The 25609-nt window shown below is 38.0% G+C and overlaps 1 non-coding gene across 1 annotated transcript; it reads right to left on the bottom strand.

Moving 5' to 3' along the window:
* Window positions 1–1239: 1239 nt before the first annotated feature.
* LOC103022645 (uncharacterized) lies at window positions 1240–16438 on the bottom strand. Its single transcript, XR_007439127.1, has 10 exons — window positions 16363–16438; window positions 14074–14371; window positions 13830–13984; window positions 10507–10789; window positions 10206–10400; window positions 7152–7298; window positions 2976–3047; window positions 2716–2870; window positions 1532–1814; window positions 1240–1435 (listed from the first exon to the last, which is right to left on the bottom strand). It is a non-coding gene; the product is annotated as an uncharacterized LOC103022645 (transcript).
* Between the last annotated feature and the right edge of the window lie 9171 nt (window positions 16439–25609).

Raw genomic sequence — 25609 nt, 5'->3', positions numbered from 1 at the left:
AGTATCAAGGTGGACTGAAGAGTTCGCACTGTAAACTGCTGGTGTGAGCATTTTTCAGCAGGATAATGCTCACCCGCACACAGTTTTCTAGGCATAGTTTCCAATCAATAATTTATGTGCCCAGCTGAAATGCAGCTACAGGAATTGACTAAACACATTCACCAGTATTTTGTCCTCATTATCTTTTTTACACTCAGGAAACCACCATTTTAGCCGAGAAACAGTTGTCTTTTTTTGCAGTAGAGTTGCGAACAAGAAGCTACAGACTAAAACTGTATTATATTTAACTGAGAATTCAGGTTCTATCTGAGATCCAATAAAAGCCAGGTTGGAGTATCAAGGTGGACTGAAGAGTTCGCACTGTAAACTGCAGGTGTGAGCATTTTTCAGCAGGATAATGCTCACCCGCACACAGTTTTCTAGGCATAGTTTCCAATCAATTATTTATGTGCCCAGCTGAAATGCAGCTACAGAAATTGACTAAAACATTCACCAATATTTTGTCCTCATCATCTTTTTTACACTCAGGAAACCATGGGGATTTGAGCCCTTTTCAGACGGGATTAGTTTCTCAGGGGGATATCTGTAAAAAAATATTTCACATTTCTACTCAGTAATAAAACTCCTGCATCCAGTCTGCAATTGAAAAATAAAGGTCCAGTGAGTTTTAGGCTTTATTTTTTTCTTGGTCACATGTCATCACATTCAGTAGCTCCTCCATTTCCACTTATTGTAGTGTTTATGTGAATCTCCATGGAAACGTGTGTTCAAAGTGTAATTACGGTGCCTGGCAGTGGACAAATAGCTATTTTATTAAACACAAGGTGAAAAAAGTCAAAAATCCAGATTGGACTAAAATTATCGGAGGACCACAGAGTTCAGCGAAAAAACAGTAGATAATTCAGCCTGTAATTTTCTCAGAGGACGTCTGTAAAAACACGTACAAGGTCATTCTGGACAGGAATAAAATCACAGAGAATCCCCAATAAAAGAGAAAATTACCCCAGAACTAATGAGAAACTGAGAAACTAATCCCGTCCGGTTAGGGCTTTGGATGAGGCCGGTGTATTGGCTGGGTTAGTCGTTTTTTTGATGTTCCAAATCTATGAGGTCCAAACTGTAGCCCATGTCGAACTGTGAGATATGTGTGTACCATTACACCCCTAATTGCTAGTGGAATGCTAGTAACCCTGTTTTACCCAACACTTCCAGAGTAAAAAAATGTACACTGAGACAGGACAGGGCTGTTAAACACAGTTTTATAGCTTTAATTCACGAGGTTCCTCACATTAAAGGAGATCCATACACCTCCACCTCACACAGCGTGAGATACTCTTTCCTCTCTGGAATAACGACGTTGACGTATCGTCCCTCCATCCCGTTACACTGAAAGGCCATTAAAGGGTTCTCCTTATCGATGGAGATCACCGCACACCTGATGAATATGGTAGAATATAAAGATAATTAGTTAAAATAAACAGAACCTTCAGTTTATAAAGAGGATAGTTTAAAAGCTCTGAAGAAGCTTCACCTCGTGTTGTTATTGCCGTTGTTCTCCAGACTGTCTCCAATCCTGATTTCAGCTCCATTCAGTCTTTCAGAAACGGCATCCTTCCTGTTGGCGATGATGATGGAGAAGACTTTGTGGCGTTTCAGAAGATCCAGTCTCCACCAGGGACTGAGGTTGTTGTACGTGTGTGAGCAGGAGCCGTGAGCGTACACACCGTCCCGGTTTCCATCAATGGCAGTAAATGGGAAACTGTTACTGTAAAGACTGGACTGTGTAGCTCTGCCTTTCACCGCAACATTCTCTCCTACAGAGGAATACACAATCAGTGGTAAAGATAAATCATGCTGGTTGAGGGCAAGTACATGGGCCATATTTTAGTGATCTAAAGGCTGTTAGCGTGCACTGTGCAGCTTGATTTAGGGCAGCAGTGTGTCTTTGCTATCATAATGACAGGAAAAGTACACCTTGCCTTAAAAGAATCATTTTTTAATTCTATTAATTAATAATATGTGTGGTTATTTAAGAAATTCAAGAAGTTGAACTTAAACATCCTATGAAGCATTTAGGAATTAAAACCATTTTTCTACAAACCCTCCTCATTTTAGCAGCTCAAAAGTAAATGAACAAATTAACTTTATGAAACTGAGCAGAAAGTAAATCCCTGTAAACTTCAGAATTCATCCTTCTGCTTCTGTTACTTCTTAATTAATTATGATTATCAAGGGATTAGGCCTAACTCTAGCTGGATGTGTCCAACACATATTCACAAGCATCGACGCTATGCTAATGAGGCAGGTGGGAGGCTTGAAAATAGACTGTTGGTGGGGTGTAAGATAGCAATGAGCATCGCAACACGCCCCATGTCTTTAAATATACCTTTCTGAATTCTCTTTCCTTTGTAAATGTTTACTCAATGTGCTGAATATGAAAGTTTTCAACATCTGTAGTCCGTGCAGAATTCAAGGTCATTACAAAGGGTTCATTGGCATGTTTTGCAAAAAATCATAATGTAGTAATGCCATTCGTGTTCTTGTGCAGCAGCATAAAGGATATTGTCTATAATTTTGCAAGCAGAAGGTATGACGTTTTGAATATAGTATTTGATGAGTGAATCAAATCCCTCAACAGAAAGGCGGATTTAAAGCTATACCAAGCTTAATAGGACAAAAACAAGTATAACTTTGCCTGAGATAATTTCTTCTCACCATTTGGAGTGGGGTAGCCGTAGACCTCCACCTCACAAAGAGTCAAGAGGCGATTTTTGCCAGGGATGAATACATTAATGTAACGACCTGAGATCCCTGAATCAAAGGTGTAGGTCTCGGATTTTCCTGCAGGGATGGTGGAGATCACTCCAGCTCTGGAAAGAAATAATTGGGTGTTACGTGGATAATTAAGGAACATCTAGTCATGAATGAGCTTTAGAACATTAATAGCAACATTTAAATTTGCCAAGTGCTCTCACTGTTGATTGTTGTTTCCGTTGTTGACTAAAGAGTTTCCGATGTGGCTTTTCCATTGAGAGCGAGATTTTTGCCTGGAATTAACAAATCGGTTCACATTCGGTTACACACAAACAACAAAAGCCTAATTCTGTCATCTGTGTGTTACTAATCTGTCCGAGATACTGTGTTTAGTCATTTTATCTATAAAAACACAAAGTAGCACATAATTGTGAAGTTGAACACAATTTATACATGGTTTACAAAATTTGATTTTAATCATATTAAAAGTGTGACGTGGAAAATTACATCAATACGTAGTAGAGCCACCTTTCACTGCAGTTACAGCTGCAGGTCTTTTGGGGGTTGTCTGTTCCAACTTTGATCATCTAGAGATTTTTACTACATTCTTCTTTATAAAACAGCTGAAGATCAGTCAGGTTGGATGGAGAGCGTTTGTGAACAGCAGTTTTCATGTCTCTCCACAGAAGATTAATAAGATTTAGGTCTTTAGGACTTTAACTGGATCATTCTAACACATTAATATTCTCTGATCTAAATCATTATAGCTCCACTGTAGCTCTGGCTGTATGTTTAGGGTCATCGTCTTGGCGGAAGATCTCAAGTCTTTTACAGCCTCCAACAGCAGTTTTCTCTCCACAGAAGATCAATGAGATTTAGGTCTTTAGAACTTTTTTTTTGACTGGATCATTCTAACACATGAATATTCTCTGATTCCACTGTAGCTTTAGCTGTATGTTCAGGGTCATCATCTTGCTGGATGGTGAATCTCCTTCCCAGTCTCAAGTCTTTTAGAGCCTCCAACAGCTTTTCTTCTTCCAGGATTGTTCTGTATTTATTTATCTCCATCCATCTCCCCTCCATCAACTCTGACCAGCTTCCTAAATCTGTCCCTGCTGAAGAAAAACTTATCCCCACAGCATGATGTTGCCGCCACCATGTTTCACAGTGGGGATCAGGATGGTTTCAGGGTGATGAGCAGTGTTACTTTTCTGCCACACACAGAGCTTTATATTTACGTCAAAAAGTTCAAGTTCTTTGATCTGATCTGACCACAGAACCTTCTTATGTCTTTCTTTCAACAATGTTCAACAGTTTTCTTCTTCCACTCTTCCATAAAGATCAGATTTGTGGAGAGCAGGACTTACAGTTGAACAGATTCTCCTGATCCACCTGAGTTGTGGATCTCTGCAGCTCCTCCAGAGTGATCATGGGTCTCGGCTGCTTCTCTGATCAGTGCTCTTCTTGCTGGATCTGTCAGTTTGGGTGGATGGTTGGTTCATGTCTTGGTAGGTTTGTAAAAACAGTTTGTATTTTTTTCTTTCATTTTTGGATGATGGATTGTGAAACAGTGCTCCTTGCGATGATCAAAGCTTTGGGAGATGTTTTTATAACCTAATCCTGCTTTAAACTTCTTCTCCACTCCACTTTATCTCTGATCTGTCTGCTGAGTTCCACATTAGGTCTTTATGATGCTGTTTGCTCACTAGTGTTCACTAACAAACCACTGGGGTCTTCACAGAACAGCTGTTTATATTTATACTGAGACTAAATTACACACATTTGGACTCAAATAATTAAGGTAAGACTTTTAAAGGCACTGGAGTTTTTTTAGGGCTTTCAGAGTAAAGGGGGCTGAATATATTTGCATGTGACGCAGTTATGTGCTACTCTGAGTTGGTTTATCATTTAAAATCTCAATAAAATTCTCAAATGTGAAAAAGTTTAATGTATAATTTTACAAGCCTCTGTATTTGATAGAGAAGAACAATGCCTTGTTGAGTTCCTTTCTTATGATGTTTGCATCCATATACATTATAAAATGAGGTTTACCTTTCACAGATGAAGCATGACCAAAAGAAGCCTCTGTAATAATCACTGCCAGCAGGTAAAACAGGTGATGATCCATTTCTCTAAAGTTAAATCAGATACAGTTCTTTATAATAACTCCACTGTGTTCAGGCATCATACTAAACATGCTACTGTACTGTAATCATCTCAGATTAACTTACCCAGCAGAGAAATCAGCAGGATGAAGCTTCCTCTCGACGTTATCGGTGCCACTGAAGCTTTGTTTGAGCCAGACTGAGTTTTATACAAGGCTTTTAAAGGGGATGTTTACACACACCGAGAGTCATTTACCGTAAACGAGATTTTTTATGTTTACCAATCAATAGAAAAGCTAACTAAAGGAACGACCTTTCACATTTACAGACCTGTGAATCTTTCACAGCACTGTGGCGAAATTCTGTTTCACCAGCATGAACCTTTTTAACCCTTTCAGACCCTATGCCCATTACAATGGACAGCATGTGTTTTTTCTTTTTTATGTTTTGTTGCACACAACAATAATTAAAGCCTATTGTCCATTGGAATAGGACATTAACCAGTCAATGAAAACTTGACAGAAGCTTAGCCCCATCAACTGCATTAGAAAAAATCAGCAACTCCAATGAGGTAAAGTAAATTTTGGGCTGAATCTCTTTTTTTGATTTTGTGCATCGTGTATTATATCTACAAATACTTGAATAAACAAAGGTCAGTCGATCTGAAAAAAGATGAAACAGGAGTTTCCTCTATTGTACAGGATAAGCTCATTAGAGTTACCAGCCTAAGAAACTGCAAATTAAAAGTTCCCCAGATAAGAGCACCTAAAAGCTTCTTCACAGAGTATTTTGGTTTGTTTAACACTGTTTTTAAGCTACTAGATGATTCCTTATGTGTTCCTTCATAGTCTGGATTACTTCACTATTTATTTACTATGTAGAAAAAAACTTCCAAACTTTTGACTGGAACCAAATGTTAACTGATCCTGTTCAGCTGTGGTAAAACTACTGAATGAAGACAATATTACACATTTAATCAGATTTAAGCGTTTTACTCCACAGAACCCGTAAAGAAAACACATCTAAAAAACGTTGTTCAATGTTCAGTGTTTTGTCTGATTATCTGTCCTGCTACCACATTTCTGTAAAGCTGCTAGACATGCCTCTACAACACACATAAAGACTTAAATTTAGCAAAGTTGACAGATTTTTGACCGATTATATAACTAAGAGAATCAGTCTGGTAATTTTGCTTATTTGTCCACCGTTGAAGCCGAGAAACAGTTGTCTTTGTTTACAGTGGAGTTGCGAAAAAGAAGCTACAGTCTAAAACTGTATCATATTTAACTGAGAATTCAGGTTCTATCTGAGATCGGATAAAAGCCAGGTTAGAGTATCAAGGTGGACTGAAGAGTTCGCACTGTAAACTGCAGGTGTGAGCATTTTTCAGCAGGATAATGCTCACCCCCACACAGTTTTCTAGGCATAGTTTCCAATCAATAATTTATGTGCCCAGCTGAAATGCAGCTACAGGAATTGACTAAACACATTCACCAATATTTTGTCCTCATTATCTTTTTTACACTCAGGAAACCATGGGGATTTGAGCCCTTTTCAGACGGGATTAGTTTTTCAGGGGGATGTCTGTAAAAAAATATTTCACATTTCTACTCAGTGATAAAACTCCTGCACCCAGACTGCAATTGAAAAATAAAGGTCCAGTGAGTTTTTAGGCTTTATTTTTTTTTTGGTCACATGACATCACGTTCAGTAGCTCCTCCATTTCCACTTATTGTTGTGTTTATGTGAATCTCCATGGAAACATCCGTTCAAAGTGTAATTACGGTGCCTGGCAGTGGACAAATAGCTATTTTATTAAACACAAGGTGACAAAAGTCAAAGATCCAGATGGGACTAAAATTATCGGAGGACCACTGAGTTCAGCGAAAAAACAGTAGATAATTCAGCCTGTAATTTTCTCAGAGGACGTCTGTAAAAACATGTACAAGGTCATTCTGGACAGGAATAAAATCACAGAGAATCCCCAATAAAAGAGAAAATTACCCCAGAACTAATGAGAAACTGAGAAACTAATCCCGTCCGGTTAGGGCTTTGGATGAGGCCAGTGTATTGGCTGGGTTAGTCGTTTTTTTGATGTTCCAAATCTATGAGGTCCAAACTGTAGCCCATGTCGAAACTGTGAGATATGTGTGTACCATTACACCCCTAATTGCTAGTGGAATGCTAGTAGCCCTGTTTTACCCAACACTTCCAGAGTAAAAAAAATGTACACTGAGACAGGACAGGGCCGTTAAACACAGTTTTCTAGCTTTAATTCACGAGGTTCCTCACATTAAAGGAGCTCCATACACCTCCACCTCACACAGCGTGAGATACTCTTTCCTCTCTGGAATAATGACGTTGACGTATCGTCCCTCCATCCCGTTACACTGAAAGGTCATTAAAGGGTTCTCCTTATCGATGGAGATCACCGCACACCTGATGAATATGGTAGAATATAAAGATAATTAGTTAAAATAAACAGAACCTTCAGTTTATAAAGACAGTAGTGTTGTAGAAATGAAAAATGAAAGGTGGGCTAGCCCCCACCTCTCGTCCGGGGTACATCTCCCCTGCGTGTTCGTCTGATTGAGAGTCGAAGGCAAGTAGAGTGAAGTTGAAAGCAAACCAAGTATTTATTACTGAATTCAGGAGAACGTTACAAACAGACAGTTAACAACAGCCGTCTCAGTAAAAGTTCTGACCCCCCTTCCGATCTGACTCCACGTTTATACCCCAAAATGACGTAAGCCTGTTGATGAGGCGTTGTTAAAATCATCTCATGTTAGCATGCACGTGTCAGTACTGAAGTTTCACGTGTCTGACTGGACCACTAGTGTTTGACCTTGACTGTGTTCTTCCATCAATGAAAACTTGACAGAAGCTTAGCCCCATCAACTGCATTAGAAAAAATCAGCAACTCCAATGAGGTAAAGTAAATTTTGGTCTGAATCCCCTTATTTAATTTTGTACATTTGCATTGTGTATTATATCTGTGCTTTTAAACTGGATAGTGTTAACGCTTTTCTTTTTTCATTCATTGGATTTGTCTTGTTTCTCTGCCTTCCTGATTTATTATGTTTTTATAAACATAATAAGTTTTAAGTTTTATAAACATAATAAGTTTGAGGCACATGTGGGGATTTCAGTAAAGAAAAAGCTTCTTATCTGTAAAATAAGTGTTAATTATCTCAGCAAAACACATTACCGCATTACAATAAATACAAACAGCAATTTTACAAAAAGCTAAAAGTTTTCCTTAAAACAGCATCTCCTAATCTCTCCTCCTCTTAATCTGAGTTTAATAGAGTTATTTATTTCTAGTTCTCATCATATTAATCAACACCTGGTTTGGTAAATTGATAAATTGGTAAATGTGGTAAATCAGGTGAGCTGCTGACGGAACTGAACATAATAATATACACATGCTGGCTGAGGAGCATCCAGGAGAAATCTGGAATCTCTACACTTTGTTCTTCAGCTTGGCTCACAGGATATAAAACATACTTATAGCTACAAATGAGATTTTTTGCATCTGTTTAAATCCTATGTGGTGCTTTTATCAGGTAAAAACACTCATATTGCTGAGATAAATGGATCAGTGTAATTTGCATTGGTGCCTCAAACTTTTGCAGTCGATATTAAATCTAAAATAAGAATGTTAAACACAGGCATCCAGTGCATTAAATGGGCATTTAAAAAAGCTCTTATATATTTTAGTTTATTGGATTTCATTTTTATACAAGTTTCTCTTTAGACTATTTAGACTACTCTAATTGTATGTGCATTGCAGACAGAAAGCAGCATTCTCATATTTTTTTCTGGAACATAATTCAGGTCTGAAAGTGTTAAGATCATACCACATCATCTTAACAGGATCCAGGTCAGGACTTTGACTAGGTCACTCCAAAAGTGACCTTTTTTTCTTCAGCCATTTTCTTCAGACTTGCTGGTGTGTCTATCAGACTGATAGATCTCAATTAATTTATTTTTTTCATTTGTTTCTGAATTTGTTTGGATGTTGGTATGATGTGTAGTTTTTGAGTATCTGTTGGTCTACTTCTCCTCATCAGGCAGGTTCTATTTAAGTGATTTATTGATTGATAACAGGTGTGGCAGTAATCAGGCCTGAGAAATTGAACACAGGTGTGATAAACCACAGTTAAGTGGTTAAAACTGCATTTTGTGTTTACTTGTGTTGTCTTTGAGTAACAGTTAAATTTCAATGATGACCTGAAACATTAAAAAAAGAGAAGGCACACATTTCACACCACTGTATCTGTATATCAGAGGGAAGCTAAATAGTGCTAGGACAACATTCCCAACATCCCAACATTCCCAAAAGGAACCAAAGACCCAAATATTTACCTTTCTGGTCCACTTATCAAATTTACTCTGGGTTAAAGTTCCACTGAGGACAAACAAGTGAAATGAATCCAGTAAATCAGAGTACAAAGTACAAAACAAATCTTCTGACCAAAGTACAGTCCTTAAAATTCACAACTACACAATATAGACAAATCTGTGGTAACACCTGTTCAGTTATTTCTAAACCTATTTTCTTTACTTAGTTGAGTAGTTCTATCTTCTCATAATCTGGATTAGAACATTACTCAAATATTCACTATTCACTGTATACCTGTAACTCTACCTCCTCACTACTTTACTTTAACTGATGCTCTCACACACATTATTAAGAGACAAGAAATTCAAGTAATTAACTCTTAATGAGTTCAGCACAGCTGTTAACTGAAAGCCTGAATTTCAGGAGACTCTACCTCATAAAGCTGACTGAGAAAATCCAGCAGAGATGTTCAAAACTGATCATCTAAACAAGAGGAGCTACTTTGTAGAATGTAAAATATAAAACATATTCTGGTTTGTTTGACACTTTTTAGTTTAATAAATAATTCCATGTGTTTTTCTTCATAGTTTGGATGAGTTTAGCGCTTCATTTGTGTCCTCACTTACATAAAAGAGCATGTGGAGTTTCAGGATTGGAAGCATGGGCACATTTATTTGAACAGATTCAGGGTTTATTAACATTTTTCATTCCTGTTAACGTACCAGCAGACCAGAATAAACTGAAAAGAAACATTGCACTGAAAAATTAAAGTATTACGGTGGTATAAACCACACCCACCTACCAGACTAGGTTCTAGAGGTGTTCTAAAAAAACAGCTGAGAAGTGTACAGTTTTTGTCTAAGATAAGAGATGTTTTCAGAACATTCTCCAAATTTTAGTTAACCCAGTGTTTGGTAGCAACGTTAGCCTAGCATCTACTTTTGTGGACTAAAAAAAGCACATTTTACATGTCTCTTAGATGATCAACTAGAACTGGGGGTCAAGAGATACATTTCAAACAATTCCATTGAAGCCAAGACATTTCTCAGATCAATGGAGCTCCATTGACCTCCACCTCACACAGGATGAGGAACTCGTTCCTTCCTGGAATCACGACGTTGACGTAGCGTCCCTCCATCCCCTTACACTGAAAGGTCATGGTTGGGTTGTTCACGTCAACCGAGATCACAGCACACCTGATCAGACGACATGAGAAAATGAGAAAAAAGTGTTTTTTTAATGCAGTTAGTGCAGATCAGAAATGGCAGATCTTTAGAAACTAAAGAAAATGAAGGTCTTCACCTCGGGTTGTTGTTGCCGTTGTTCTCCAGACTGTCCCCGATTCTGATTTCAGCTCCATTCAGCCTCAGAGGAACAGCATTAATCGAGTTGGTGACGGTGATGGAGAAGACTTTGTGTGGTTTCAGGAGATCCAGTCTCCACCAGGGACTGAGCTGGTTGTCCGTGTGTGAGCAGGAGCCGTGAGCGTACACACCGTCTCGATTTCCATCAATGGCACTGGATGCAAAATTATTTGCATAAAGGCTGGACTGTGTAGCTCTTGATTTCAGGGCAACATTCTCTCCTACAGAGAAAACAAACCTTAAATTAAGCTCTGATCCAGTGATAAATCAGTTCTGTAGCTTTGTGATCTGTTTAAAAACCAAGAATCTACTTTTGTGTTGTGTACCTCTTGGAGAGAGACCGTTAACCATAGGCTAAACCACACCCTCTTACCAGACTAAACCACACCCTCTTACCAGGCTAAACCACACCCTTTTACCAAATTATCAGACCAGACAACACCCACTGACCCACTTACCACACTAAACCACACCCTCTTACCAGACTAAACCACACCCACTTACTCACTTATCAGACCAGACAACACCCACTTACCAGACTAAACCACACCCTCTTACCAGACTAAACCACACCCACTTACCCACTTAACAGACCAGACAACACCCACTTACCAGACTAAACCACACCCTCTTACCAAATTATCAGACCAGACAACACCCACTTACCAGACTAAACCACACCCACTTACCAAATTATTAGACCAAACCACACCCACTTACCAAATTATTAGACCAAACCACACCCACTTACTAGACTAAACCACACGCTCTTACCAGACTAAACCACACCCTTTTACCAGAATAAACCACACCCTCTTACCAGACTAAACCACACCCTCTTACCAGACCAGACAACAACCACTTACCAGACTAAACCACACCCTCTTACCAGACTTAACCACACCCTCTTACCAATTTATCAGACCAGACAACATCCACTTATCAGACCAGACAACACACTCTTACCAGACTAAACCACACCCTCTTACCAGACTAAACCACACCCACTTACCCACTTATCAGACCAGACAACACCCACTTACCAGACTAAACCGCACCCATTTACCAGACTAAACCACAACCACTTACCCACTTATCAGACCAGACAACACCCACTTACCAGACTAAACCACACCCACTTACCAGACTAAATCACACCCACTTACCAGACTAAACCACAACCACTTACCAGACTAAACCACAACCACTTACCAGACTAAACCACAACCACTTACCAAATTATCAGACCAGACAACACCCACTTACCAGAATAAACCACACCCACTTACCAGACCAAACTCCTCCCTCTTAACAGACTAAACCACACCCATTTACCCACTTACCAGACCAAACAACACTCACTTACCAGAATAAACCACACCCACTTAATAGACCAAACTCCTGCCTCTTAACAGACTAAACCACACCCATTTACCCAATTACCAGACTAAACCACACTCACCTGCCAACCAAACCACACCCATTTACTACAGTCTTATTAGACTATTTACTTACTAGACTGGGGTGCGTTTCCCGTACAACGACGGAGCCTAGCATTGAACTAACGTGGTACGATGCATCGTTAAACTAACTAACATCTGAAGTACGACCGTTTCCCGAAACCATCGTACTTTGTTGGTACCACAGAAGTCTGAACTATGTTGGTTTGAACCACTGTGGTCTTAACTAGGGTGTTTCCAGATGTGTTCGGCCAGACTTTCCCAGCAGAAAACGTGCAAAACTCACAATCTTTAAAATATTATGCCAAAAATATGTTTCTAATGTATCATTTAGGCTATTTATATTGTAATTATCACCAGAACATAACGGACAACAATACTATTAATAAAATAACAATGAACTGCAAGTTTTCATAATGGCAATTAATGTTATTATTTTTTACATATATATTAATGTAGCCTACATATTTCTACGTATTTCCTGTAATATATTATTTAACAAATACTAATTGATAACATTTGTATAGGCCTAGAAACACGCTGTATTGGCTAAATAATAAATTTTCTTTATTCACACTCTGTCTGGCCCTGTTACCTCCAGAGGATAATTAGGTAATTCAAAACACCTGCTTATTGCATATCTTATTCACAGAGTGCATATAGCACAATGGGTTTAAAAAATAATTATTAACTATTTCATAAATGTTCACAGCACAAGTTATCTTTACTCAAGAGATGCCTGCTTGAATAATTAACATACATCTTTCCAAGACTGTAAAATACATTTTAGCTAAAGAGCACTTCAGTGCACTCTTTTCACTACACTGAATTCATGTTTGCCAAATAAAGCTAAATGTTAAAGACATACATTAAAAAAAAGGACTGAATTTTATTATTTTCCCTGGGCGCACATTGGTAAAAGTGAAGTGGCTCAATTAATGTAATTAACACAAACATTAAAAAAAATAGGTACACTTGATATCTTAAATCCTCGTGCAGCAATATTAATGTGATTTATCAGCTTTCTGTATCCTACCGTCCATCGTCTGCACTAATAACCAGGAACTAAGCTCCTAACGACAGGTCTAGAGCTGTAGTTGGAACGACGCAGCTGAACCACGGTAGTTGCGAATATTCGCTGGAACCACGGTTCTGGGAAACACCTGAGTAGCTTAACTAAGTTTTGCACTATGTAAGTTATTAACATGGTTACCTCCATAGTTCCAACCACGCTTTTGGGAAACACCTGCGTCGCAGCTCGTCCAGACTATGTAAGTTGCTAACGTAGTTAGCAACTACGCTTTTGGGAAACGTACCCCTGGTTTAGTCTTACTACTAAAGTACTACTACTACTAAACTACACCCACTTACTAGACTAAACCACACCCTCTTACCAGACTAACCACACCCACTTACCAGACCAAACCACGCCGTCTTACCAGACTAAACCACACCCTCTTACCAGACTAACCACACCCACTTACTAGACTATATTTAAACTGTAAGACTGCACTTATTTTAAGAAATCTTACTAAGAAGATGTTTGCTTACTCCATTGACAGATGTTTCTGCTTAATATATAAGTGTATATTTCTTCACATATATTTCCTCCAGTTTTTGCCAATAGGTTCTTTTGCAGTGTATTTGTTTGGAATTAATCACAAAATGTGTATGACTTTAGATGAAGGTTAACTGGTTGATTTATTGCTTGAGTAATTAAGTGATTGACTGGTTTAAGATTAATTCTAGGATTAGACCAATATGAGCAGTATTTTATCTTCCTGAGATCATTTCTTCTCACCATCAGGAGTGGGGTATCCGTAGACCTCGACCTCACAGAGAGTCAGGAGCCGATTATCTCCAGGGATGACCACGTTAACATACCGACCCGAGAGTTCCTTCTGAAAGGTGAAGGTCTCGGATTTTTCTGCAGGTTTGCTGGAGATCACTCCAGCCCTGGAGAGACATTATTGGGTGTACTGAGAAATGGAAAATATATTTTTTTTTATTTTAGCAATAATTTTAATCAGTAAATGTCCTCTCACCAGGGATTGTCGTTTCCGTTGTTCACTAAAGAGTTTCCGATGTGAATCTCGGCTCCGTTGAGTCTCTCTGGACAGCAGTCTCCTCTGTTGGTGATGGTGATGGAGGTCACGGTGTACTCGTCCTGCAGGTCCACCCTCCACCAGGGGTTCTTTTGCAATGGGGTGGCAGTGCAGGACCCATGAGTGAAGTCTGGATCAGTATTTCCATCTATAGCGTTGTAGGCATGACCAAACGGTGCCCAGGGGTTTTCAATCAGGATAGACTGAGTGGCTTTTCCATTGAGAGCGAGGTTTTTGGCTGGAATTAACAACAGAACCCGTAAATTATAGCAAACATTCTCTTCCCAGACTACACCACACCCACTTCCCCCAGACTAAACCACACCCACTTCCCCCAGACTACACCACACCCACTTCCCCCAGACTAAACCACACCCACTTCCCCAGACTAAACCACAACCACTACAAACTACATCCTCTCACGAGACTAAACTACACCCACTTACCAGATTAAACCACACCCACTTACCAGACTAAACCACAACCACTTGCCAGACTAAACCACAACCACTTACCAGACTAAACCACAACCACTTCCCAACTAAACCACACCCACTTCCCAGACTAAACCACACCCACTTCCCATCTAAACTACACCCACATACCAGACTAAACCACACCCACTTCACCCAGACTAAACCACAACCACTTACCAGACTAAACCACACCCACCTCCCCAGACTAAACCACACCCACCTCCCCAGACTAAACCACACCCACTTCCCCAGAATAAACCACACCCACCTCCCCAGACTAAACCACACCCACTTACCAGACTAAACCACACCCACTTCCCAGACTAAACCACAACCAATTACCAGACTAAACCACACCCACTTCCCAGACTAAACCACACCCACTGCTCAAGTAAACTACACCCACTTACCAGACTAAACAACACCCACTTACCAGACTAAACAACACCCACTTACCAGACTAAACCACAACCAATTACCAGACTAAACCACACCCACTTCTCAAGTAAACTACACCCACTTACCAGACTAAACAACACCCACTTACCAGACTAAACCACACCCATTTACCAGACTAAACCACAACCACTTACCAGACTAAACCACACCCACCTCCCCAGACTAAACCACAACCAATTACCAGACTAAACAACACCCACCTCCCCAGACTAAACCACAACCAATTACCAGACCAAACAACACCCACTTCCCCAGAATAAACCACACCCACCTCCCCAGACTAAACCACACCCACTTACCAGACTAAACCACACCCACTTCCCCCAGACTAAACCACACCCACTTCACCCAGACTAAACCACAACCACTTACCAGACTAAACCACACCCACCTCCCCAGACTAAACCACACCCACTTCCCAGACTAAACCACAACCAATTACCAGACTAAACCACACCCACTTCCCAGACTAAACCACACCCACTGCTCAAGTAAACTACACCCACTTACCAGACTAAACAACACCCACTTACCAGACTAAACCACAACCAATTACCAGACTAAACCACACCCACTTCCCAGACTAAACCACACCCACTTCTCAAGTAAACTACACCCAATTACCATACTAAACAACACCCACTTACCAGACTAAACCACACCCATTTACCAGACTAAACCACAACCACTTACCAGACTAAACCACACCCATTTACCAGACTAAACAACACCCACTTACCAGACTAAACAACACCCACTTACCAGACTAAACCACACCCTCTTACCAGACTAAACCACACCCACTTACCAGACTAAACCACACCCACTTACCAGACTAAACCTCACACACTTACCAGACTAAACAACACCCACTTACCAGACTAAACCACACCCACTTCCCCAGACTAAACCACAACCACTTACCAACTAAAACACACCCACTTACCAGACTAAACCACAACCACTAGACCAAACCACACCCCGTTGTCCGGCTAAACCACACCCACTCACCTCACTAAATCACACACACTTCCCAGAACAAACTATATTCTCTCACCAGACTAAACCATACCTCTCTCACACTAATGGTGAAATTCAAAAACTGGGGGACACACCCAGTATGCAAACAGATTGTGAAATAAGTCAATGATCAGCTCACAGATGCAGCGTTGTGCTGATCCACATCACCCAAGGAGTGATGAGGGGAAAGAGCACCATCTACTGTACCCACCCAGAGAGAGCAAGACCAACTGTGCTCTCTCAGGGTTCTGGCAGCTGTAGAGACTGTATTTACCTTTCATAGACGATGCATCAGTGAAAGCAGCCACTGTAATCGACCCCAGTAGGTAAAACACAAAGCGGCCCATTTCCTGATAAAAAAATAATAAAACCTAAATTAAATAAAACTGCTCTTTTTAAATAAAGCAAACAAAGAGGCTCATTCATGTTGATGGTCTTTGTTTGCTACTAAATGCAAATGTCAGAAAATACAGACAGATACATTTGTCTATATATACAGTGTATATATATATATATATATATATATATATACACTGTATATATAGACAAATGTATACAGTAAATCTGTGCTGGTACTCACTCTGCAGTGTTGAGTCCTCAGAGGTATAATTCACGATGGTGTGAACAGCCAGAGTGAGAAAGTGAGAGACAGTTCAGACTTTATACACATTTACAGCAGGATGTTTAACCTCTTATCTCGTTTACATCTACTGCTAAGACCTCCAGGAAACACAGTCTGAGGACTTTCCCCTGAAATGCAAATTCCTCTAGATTGATTTTGGCTCATCATAATCTCTGCCATCATCTGTCATCAAACCATCCCAAACATTTTCCCAAGTGTATAAACTTTCACCAAGCGTGTCAAAAGTATTGACATTCATTACTCCGTAGGTAGACGTATAGATTCTGGGGTTTAAAGATACTTATAATAGTAATGTAGACGTTGAAGTATCAGCTCAAACTTTTTACTTAAAAAAAGTATAAAAGTACTGCTTTTAAAAACTACTTAAAGTATAAAAGTAAAAGTAATGTAAGAGGAAATATAGCCGCAAGCGGCAATCATCGGGTTCAAGCACCAACTTGCACAATGGTGCCTACTGGAGCATTGAATGGTGATGTGTAAGAAGGTCTAATATGATTGGAGATGCCCTGTCACATTTAGAAATTATCAAGTTTTTCACCTGTTATTAATGTTGAGCAGAGGCCTTTCAACCTGATCAGTGCTTAAATTCACATGTAAATCTAGTGAACTTTGTAGGATATTCATTAAGTGAGTTAGAACTAGTCAAAAGGTGTCTACATGTTATTGGTATTGATCAGGTGGCTTCAACCAGAATGTTCACAAAGTGGTATTCAGATTGACCTTTGAACCTTTGCAGAACAAGCTGAAATGTTTGACCAAACAAGTTTAAATTAACACAAAGGAGTGAATGTTCTGATATGACATGTAATTACGAAGTTATTATAAATCTAGTTCTGAATTAAATGGCGCTTCATCAAGCACCAACTAGCACAATGGTGCCTACTAGAGCATAGGATGGTGATGTGTAAGAAGGTCTAACACAATTGGAGACATTCTGTCACATTTAAAATGATCAAAAGTCTTTCACCTGTTATTAATGTTGAGAAGAGGCACAAAGGAGTGAATGTTCTGATATGACATGTAATGTCAAGTTATTCTTAATCTAGTTCTGTATTAAATGGCGCTTCATCAGAGTGATATTGTACAGAGGTCTTTAACATTGTGAGATTACAGCAAATACTGCAGAGTTACAGCAATTTAGGTTAGAAATTCCAAGGACGCACAGATTGCTTGATGCCTGGAGAGTATTGTATGTGAAATTTTCACAAATGTTTTTAATGAACATTTACCTAGAGACTCTACAGTGTGCAGCAAGACTGAAATGGAGGTGATAGGCCAAATACCCAGAGAGTAGTTTCAATATAGCTATTTTCAAACAATTAGCAATTATGAATGAACAAAGCACTTTTTAAACATAGTTGTATTGAGAAATTTGTCAGAGCCACTGTACTAAATATGGCAAAAACAATTAGATGTCAAAATAGTACAGCATGATTGACATATATTCGTTTTTTTGGAACAGCGCCCCCCAGTGGGCGGATTGTTTCAGCACTTTGCAGGTCACTACAGTGTCTCCACCTGAACATAACTGCCAAATATCATCCAGATTGGGCAACATTCAGCCTGCCAAAATGTCTGCTGAATGCTGATTGGCTGATGGTGTTCAGCCATGTTGATTGATTAAGTTGCCCTTTGAACATCCTTTAGAGGCTGTATGATAGATTCTGCATGCAAAGTTTCAACTTGCTAGGTTGCACGGTTGCTGAGAAACAGTGCTCCAAATTTACCTCTTGAAGTGAATGGGGCATATATCCGGAAGGACTAATTTGCATATGGCGGCCATATTGTTTACATATTTCAACTTTTTCTTAATGAATATTGAAGCGCATGCTCTCACGAGTGTTTTGATACCAAACATGCCAGGATTGGTCAAAATTCCTAGGACTAGTTTGCAAAAGTAGGTTTTGCATATTATGCAAATTAGCACAAAATCTATATAGACGGAAGTGCATGGTCCAAAAAAAAAAAAAAAGAATTTTGAATGTAGGTCTTATGGTTTTTGAGTTATTGAGAAAATTGTGAAAAATGAATTTCCTTGTTTATAGCGCCACCACTTGACCAATCGGTGCCATTTTTGTTGTCCACCGTGATGCACTGATCCTACATCTACCTACCAAGTTTCATTTCTCTATGACTTACGGTTTAGGCTGCACAACTGTTTTTACAGGAGAAAAAGAATAATAATAATAAGAAGAAGAAGAAGAAGAAAAATCTTAGCAAAAACAATAGGGTTCTACGCACCTTCGGTGCTTGAACCCTAATAATAATAATCGCTGATGCCAGGAAATGTAGTGTGCTGCTGTTGCTAAGCAACCACAGAAAGAGCCTGTAAATAGAGGTGGGTAGAAGTTTGGTCTCCACTGGTCTTAAATACTGTATCTGTTGGTGTGAACAGCTAACCTGCTTTCCTAAACACCTGAAGTTACTAAATAAACACTTTTATACATCCAGATATTAAGATTAGATTTTAATTCCATCTTCTCCTGTATAAAAAGAGTTAAAAATAAATAGAATAATTAATAATAATAAAAAAAAAAACTTCAGCTTACACAAAATGTCAATAGATTTATATGAAGCAGGAAAAATCTATATTAATGGAAAATTGAATAAATAAACAGATATGGCAAATTCTACATCTCACCGAAAGAAATAACATTTTTGATTTTTTATTTACAAAATATTTGAATAGTTCTATTAAATCCTATCAAACAAAATATTCATGCCATTTTTATTAAATTAATCAGAACTAATTTGGAAAATAACCTACTTCCCAAATTACAGACTCTAAATATATACTGTCTAGACTTCTTAGATAAAGATACAATAATACTTTTTTGAGGAAGTATTAGGTAACTTAATATATTCAAGTTTAATCAGAAGAACATACCAGCTTATAATCCTGATAACAACTGAGACATAAGCTTCTCGAATAAGCCATTTAAAATCTCTGAATACCCCTTAATGTTGAGAAATACATTTTAAATCCATACATGATATTTGCCCTTCAAATTAATTGATCAAGACAAGATTTAAATTGGATTTAGAATACCTATGTGAGACAAAAATGGAAACTACAGAGAAGCTGTTTTATACTGTGGAATATCCAAACATGGGTGACTAACTCCAAATCCATAAATGTAGTTTTTTTTCATACAAAAATATTCAATTATTGATCAATAAAATACAAGTATCTTCAATTTCTAATAAATAATAAAGACAATAACCCAACCATCAACTTTAATGCTTCACCTTTTCTCTGTAAAGAGAAAAACCTGCTGGAGCACATTTTACTCTCGTTACATCAGAAGTGCTGTTAACGTTTATACTGAACCATGAACATAGCAGCAGTGTGGAGGAGGGGCTGTGTGAGCTGTGAGGTAATAAATGGGGTTTAATTCAGGAAATGGCTGGAAAAAAGCAACAAAAATGTAAAAGTTTTAACATTAAGAATTACTGAGGATTTTGCAAAATAAACATCGACATGAGGTTAAAATGCATATTGTGAACATTTATTTTGCGCTTTTTATGGGATTTTATTTATTTATTTAAACGTGTAACATTCGTCGGACATGGGAGCAGTGCAGTTAATTAAGTAAAACTCCAGTTAAAAGCTGGATTGCCAGCTAAAATATATTTAAACAGTGTTTTAGCCATATACATTGTGTTTCTCATGTTTAGCAGATTAGCATGTGTTTCCTCAGGTTACTAATGGTCATAAATGAATAATGAATCCAATATTCTGGGTTAATGCTTAAATGGGTTACTGGTATTACTGGTACTGGTGTGTGTGTGTGTGTGTGTGTGTGTGATCAAATTACAGGGGTGTTGTTAACTGAACAGTGTCACAAAAACTGGTTAGTCTGGTTCAGATAACTAAGAGAACTTAAAGAATGTGCGCTTCCAGCAGGTCTTCATATGGACACAAAACAAGACAGAATAGTCTCCATCTAGTGTTCAGTTAGCAGAGAAATCTATGTGAATGTTCACCAATCTTTTTAAAAGGTTCCTGAAAGGTTAACCTGTACCATTACAAAGTCAAAGTCAGAGCTCACCTGACTCTTAAAGGGAATGATGAACAAGAGACATGCCGGTTTATTTCACGTTACGCCCAAAACACACCCATGACTATTTAAGAGATTTAATTAAGAGAATTAATAAGTTTTTTTTGGGTGCGTTTTGGGCCACACAAATCCCATCAAAAACTTGCATTATGGTTGCATTATCTAAAGTCACTTCATAACACTTAAATACAATAAAAATATAAATAAAATTGAAAGATATTTAATGAAGCATTTTACACAAAAAATGGAGCAGTTATTTAAATAGATTTTGTTATTAATATTTCAGAAAATATGAACTTGCATTACTTTTTGCATTATTTTTTGCTGTTATTTTGTAGGCAGGGTCGGGGTGTCAGTTTTACGGTATGTTTCTAATATCTTAATTCTTTCATCTACAGGTCACTTCTGACTAATTTCAGGAAGAAGATTGTGTCTGATGTTCTGGATTGTATATTTTAGAACCTCTGTTATGTTCTCTTCTGTGGTTTTGATGATAGGAAACTTGTACTGTATCTCATTTGTTGTACAAAAAAAATGCTATATGAATAAATTGGAATTAAACTGAACTGATTTTTGCCTTTTGTTCCACAGGGATTTCAACATGGGAACACTTCCTTAAAATCTGCTGCATTTCTGTCAAGTAAAATTCAATGTACAAGCTCCAAAAGATTGCAAGATTAAACTCACGGTTTAAGAATGAGTATATTTTTATAGGAATAAGACCATTTAAAATGAATAAAAATATTGATCCTACCTTTATATTTCTGGATTCTGCAGTAAAACAATCCTGTGTTAGAACGCAGTGTCTCTTTATAAACTGAAAGTATTTCTGAGATGTGTGATCAAATTACAGGAAGTGTCACATGATTTGGTTAGTCCTGTTTCAGATTGTTTAGTCAGATTTTAGAATGTTTTTAGGTGTGTCTCAGGCATGTCTTCATATGGACACAAAACAAGACAGCATGGTCTCCATCTGGTGGTCAGTTATTAGAGAAATCTATATGAATGTTCTACAATGTTTTTAAAAGGTTCCTAAGAGGTTAGACTATAATTTTACATTCTAAAAATGTTTTGTATTGAAATTTTACTATTACATTTCTTACACAACTTTCCCAGTTTGACCAAAACTAACATTTTAGTATTTAAAGTAGCTTTCTTAATACTTAAATACAATAAATAAATTACAACACAATAAAAACTATGGTAAAACGAATAACTAATTACTTTCATATCACACTGACATAATATTTATTTCTGTTTAATTAGTGTCATTAAGCATTTTACAAACAAGCATTTACTTAAATAGAATATTCTGAATTAACACATGTAAAAAAAATTGCATTACTTTTTGAAATAGACCGACCAAATGAGAAAAGCTCATTCGTTGAAAGAAAAAGAGCTTTATAAATAAATTTGAATTAAACTCAGCTTTGTCCAAAACAGCTGCCTAGTTTTTTCCACAGGAATTATTTTTTGACATGGCAACATTTTTTTTTGTGTGTTTTTGTGTTTTTTTATTTTTGTCTATTTGTGCCTAACATACACACTTCAACAAGAGCAAACTTACAATATTAGAAGGAATGTGAATTTTGATAACAATGAGGCATTTAAAGTTAATTGAAATGTGAATCATACCTTTATATTTCTGCATTCTGCAGAATCCTCTGTGTTGGAACGCAGTGTCTCTTCATAAACTGAAAGTATTTCTCAGCTGTTTATGATCAAATTACAGTAAGTGCTGTTCACTGAGAAGTGTCACATAAACTGGTTAGTCTGGTTTCAGGTCTGTCTTCACATGAACGGAAAAACAAGACAGCATAGTTTCCATCCAGTGGCCACTTAGCAAAGATCTCTACAGGAACATTCAGCAATGTTACAAACAATGGTTCAGAAACATTGAGAAAATGGGTAACATAAATATTTCTTATGCAGCATTCCCAGTTTGACAATAACTAACATTATAGTATCTAAAGTAACGTTCCTAATACTCAAATACAATAAGTAAAATATAATACAATACAACACATGATAACACTGATACACACTGATAAATAATATTTATTGAATGTGCCATTAAGCATTTTACAAATCTAAAATTTGAGCATTTTTGAAATGTATGTTTTCCTAATTAAAACATTACTTGTAGGAGACGTTACTATAGGTCTACCTAATCTGGCAGGGGCCTCAAGTGCTGAGTCACAGTTCATAGACCTGTCCCATTTATATCTTTAAACAAAGGAAAAATGTGTGGTCCACACCTTCACCTTCTCCAACAATGCATCTTTACCTGACTGTACAGCTGTTCAAATCATTATTGAGGAATTGCCTGAGAAATAAGTCTATTTAGGAGAGTAATAAAATTTAAAAGTAAAAGTAAATGGAAAAGTTATCTAAAATGTACCCTGAAGTGATTGTAGTAACTTATTATTACTGTTAATGAAAATGAACGAAGTAACGAAAACTGAAAGTGAAAAACTAATAAAAATGGAAAAAAAAACGTAATTTACTGGAACTGTACTGTGTGTTTATAAAACTAACTGAAACAAATTTAAATTACTGATAGAATACAGTAGTTTTGTGTTTATAAGCGCTGTTTCCACTCCAGCAGTTTTACAGCGGGTGGTGTTGTGCCGATTCTGCTTGTGAAGCAGAGTCGGATTCTGCGGGTCAGATTTGGCACAACAGCGGCAGCGTGCAGCACATGCTAGCTGCGAAATTATTTTATGGTTTATGGGGCAGTCAGGCTTGGGCTCAGAATGACAATTTATGGGGCGGGTTGGGTCGGACAGAACGTGCATGGGCTCGGGCCGGGTCGGATTTTTTGGGCCTGATCTAAGCAGGAGAACGCGGGGACGAATGCGGCCATAAGGAGCGCGAGGGGCGAGCCAGCAAGCGGCTGCAGGTTCTTAGTACAGTTTTGACTGTGCTAATCTTAAAAGTTATACTAATATTTTAGCCTTACTACACACGTGATTTTTAGCTGGCTTTATGTCTAGAGATATAATTAAAGTTGTTGTCTCCTTCGGGTAGTTTTACTGGTATATACTATATTCCCTCTGAAACTAACCATAGTTTTAACAATTGAGCTAGGTTAGTTCCAGGGGTTGTTTGGAGAGTGAAATATTAGTGTCCGAAGGTAAATTTAAGGCTTGGGTTGTGTGTGGGGTCATTAAGTCCCCTTGTGGATAAAAACTCACTGGATAAAATTGGTGATCCCTCCTTAATAGGAGGTTCTTTCTGATTGACTTATCACTCCATCTGTGTTACTGTGGGTTTAGGACCTTAACACACGCACTCTTGCATTTTGTCCCTGGGACATATTTCCATTTTAAAAACTAAATACGCTTAACACAACATCTGTATATACAACATCTATTGATACAATTCATGTTTCTATCTCAATATGCATTCAATTACATTACATTACATTTGGCAGACGCTTTTGTCCAAAGTACAATAGTCAAGTACAAAAATAATAAAAAAGTTAAAGGTAAAAACATCTTTATATAGGGCCTAAAGGAGGTCAAAGGGAAATAATGGGATAGAGGATTGAAGGAGGGGAAGAAGGAAATGAGGTTAGAAGTAGTTAGTTAGTTAGAGGTGTTAGGAGAGTAAGTGCTCTTTGAAGAGCTCTGTCTTCAGGAGTTTATTAAAGATAGTGAGAGATTCTCCTGATCTGGTAGTAGAAGGTAGTTAGTTAGAGGTGTTAGGAGAGTAAGTGCTCTTTGAAGAGCTCTGTCTTCAGGAGTTTATTAAAGATAGTGAGAGATTCTCCTGATCTGGTAGTAGAAGGTAGTTAGTTAGAGGTGTTAGGAGAGTAAGTGCTCTTTGAAGAGCTCTGTCTTCAGGAGTTTATTAAAGATAGTGAGAGATTCTCCTGATCTGGTAGTAGAAGGTAGTTAGTTAGAGGTGTTAGGAGAGTAAGTGCTCTTTGAAGAGCTCAGTCTTCAGGAGTTTATTAAAGATAGTGAGAGATTCTCCTGATCTGGTAGTAGAAGGTAGTTAGTTAGAGGTGTTAGGAGAGTAAGTGCTCTTTGAAGAGCTCTGTCTTCAGGAGTTTTATAAAGATAGTGAGAGATTCTCCTGATCTGGTAGTAGAAGGTAGTTAGTTAGAGGTGTTAGGAGAGTAAGTGCTCTTTGAAGAGCTCTGTCTTCAGGAGTTTTATAAAGATAGTGAGAGATTCTCCTGATCTGGTAGTAGAAGGTAGTTAGTTAGAGGTGTTAGGAGAGTAAGTGCTCTTTGAAGAGCTCTGTCTTCAGGAGTTTATTAAAGATAGTGAGAGATTATCCTGATCTGGTAGTAGAAGGTAGTTAGTTAGAGGTGTTAGGAGAGTAAGTGCTCTTTGAAGAGCTCTGTCTTCAGGAGTTTATTAAAGATAGTGAGAGATTCTCCTGATCTGGTAGTAGAAGGTAGTTAGTTAGAGGTGTTAGGAGAGTAAGTGCTCTTTGAAGAGCTCTGTCTTCAGGAGTTTTATAAAGATAGTGAGAGATTCTCCTGATCTGGTAGTAGAAGGTAGTTTGTTTTGACATGCTTACATTCTATTAACACACAAGATTATCCACAAACACAATTCTGGATATTTCTTATCTTATTTATAATTGCTACACTATTACAATATCTACAGCATGCCAGAACAAAATACCTAATGTTCCAAACCTTACATACAGTTTACAATGAATAGTTGTAGTAGTGCAGAACAAGAGAAAGGATTAATTAGGAATGGTTATTCTAGAACAAGAGATATGAATAGTTAGAGGAATGTTAGTCCAGGACGAGAGATAGGAATAGTTAGTCCAGGACAAGAGATAGGAGTAGT

Source organism: Astyanax mexicanus, chromosome 1 (genome assembly GCF_023375975.1).
Source record: "Astyanax mexicanus isolate ESR-SI-001 chromosome 1, AstMex3_surface, whole genome shotgun sequence".
NCBI lineage: Eukaryota > Metazoa > Chordata > Actinopteri > Characiformes > Acestrorhamphidae > Astyanax > Astyanax mexicanus.
The sequence above is the reverse complement of the archived record's forward strand: the minus strand, read 5'-3'. Positions and strand labels throughout refer to the sequence as shown.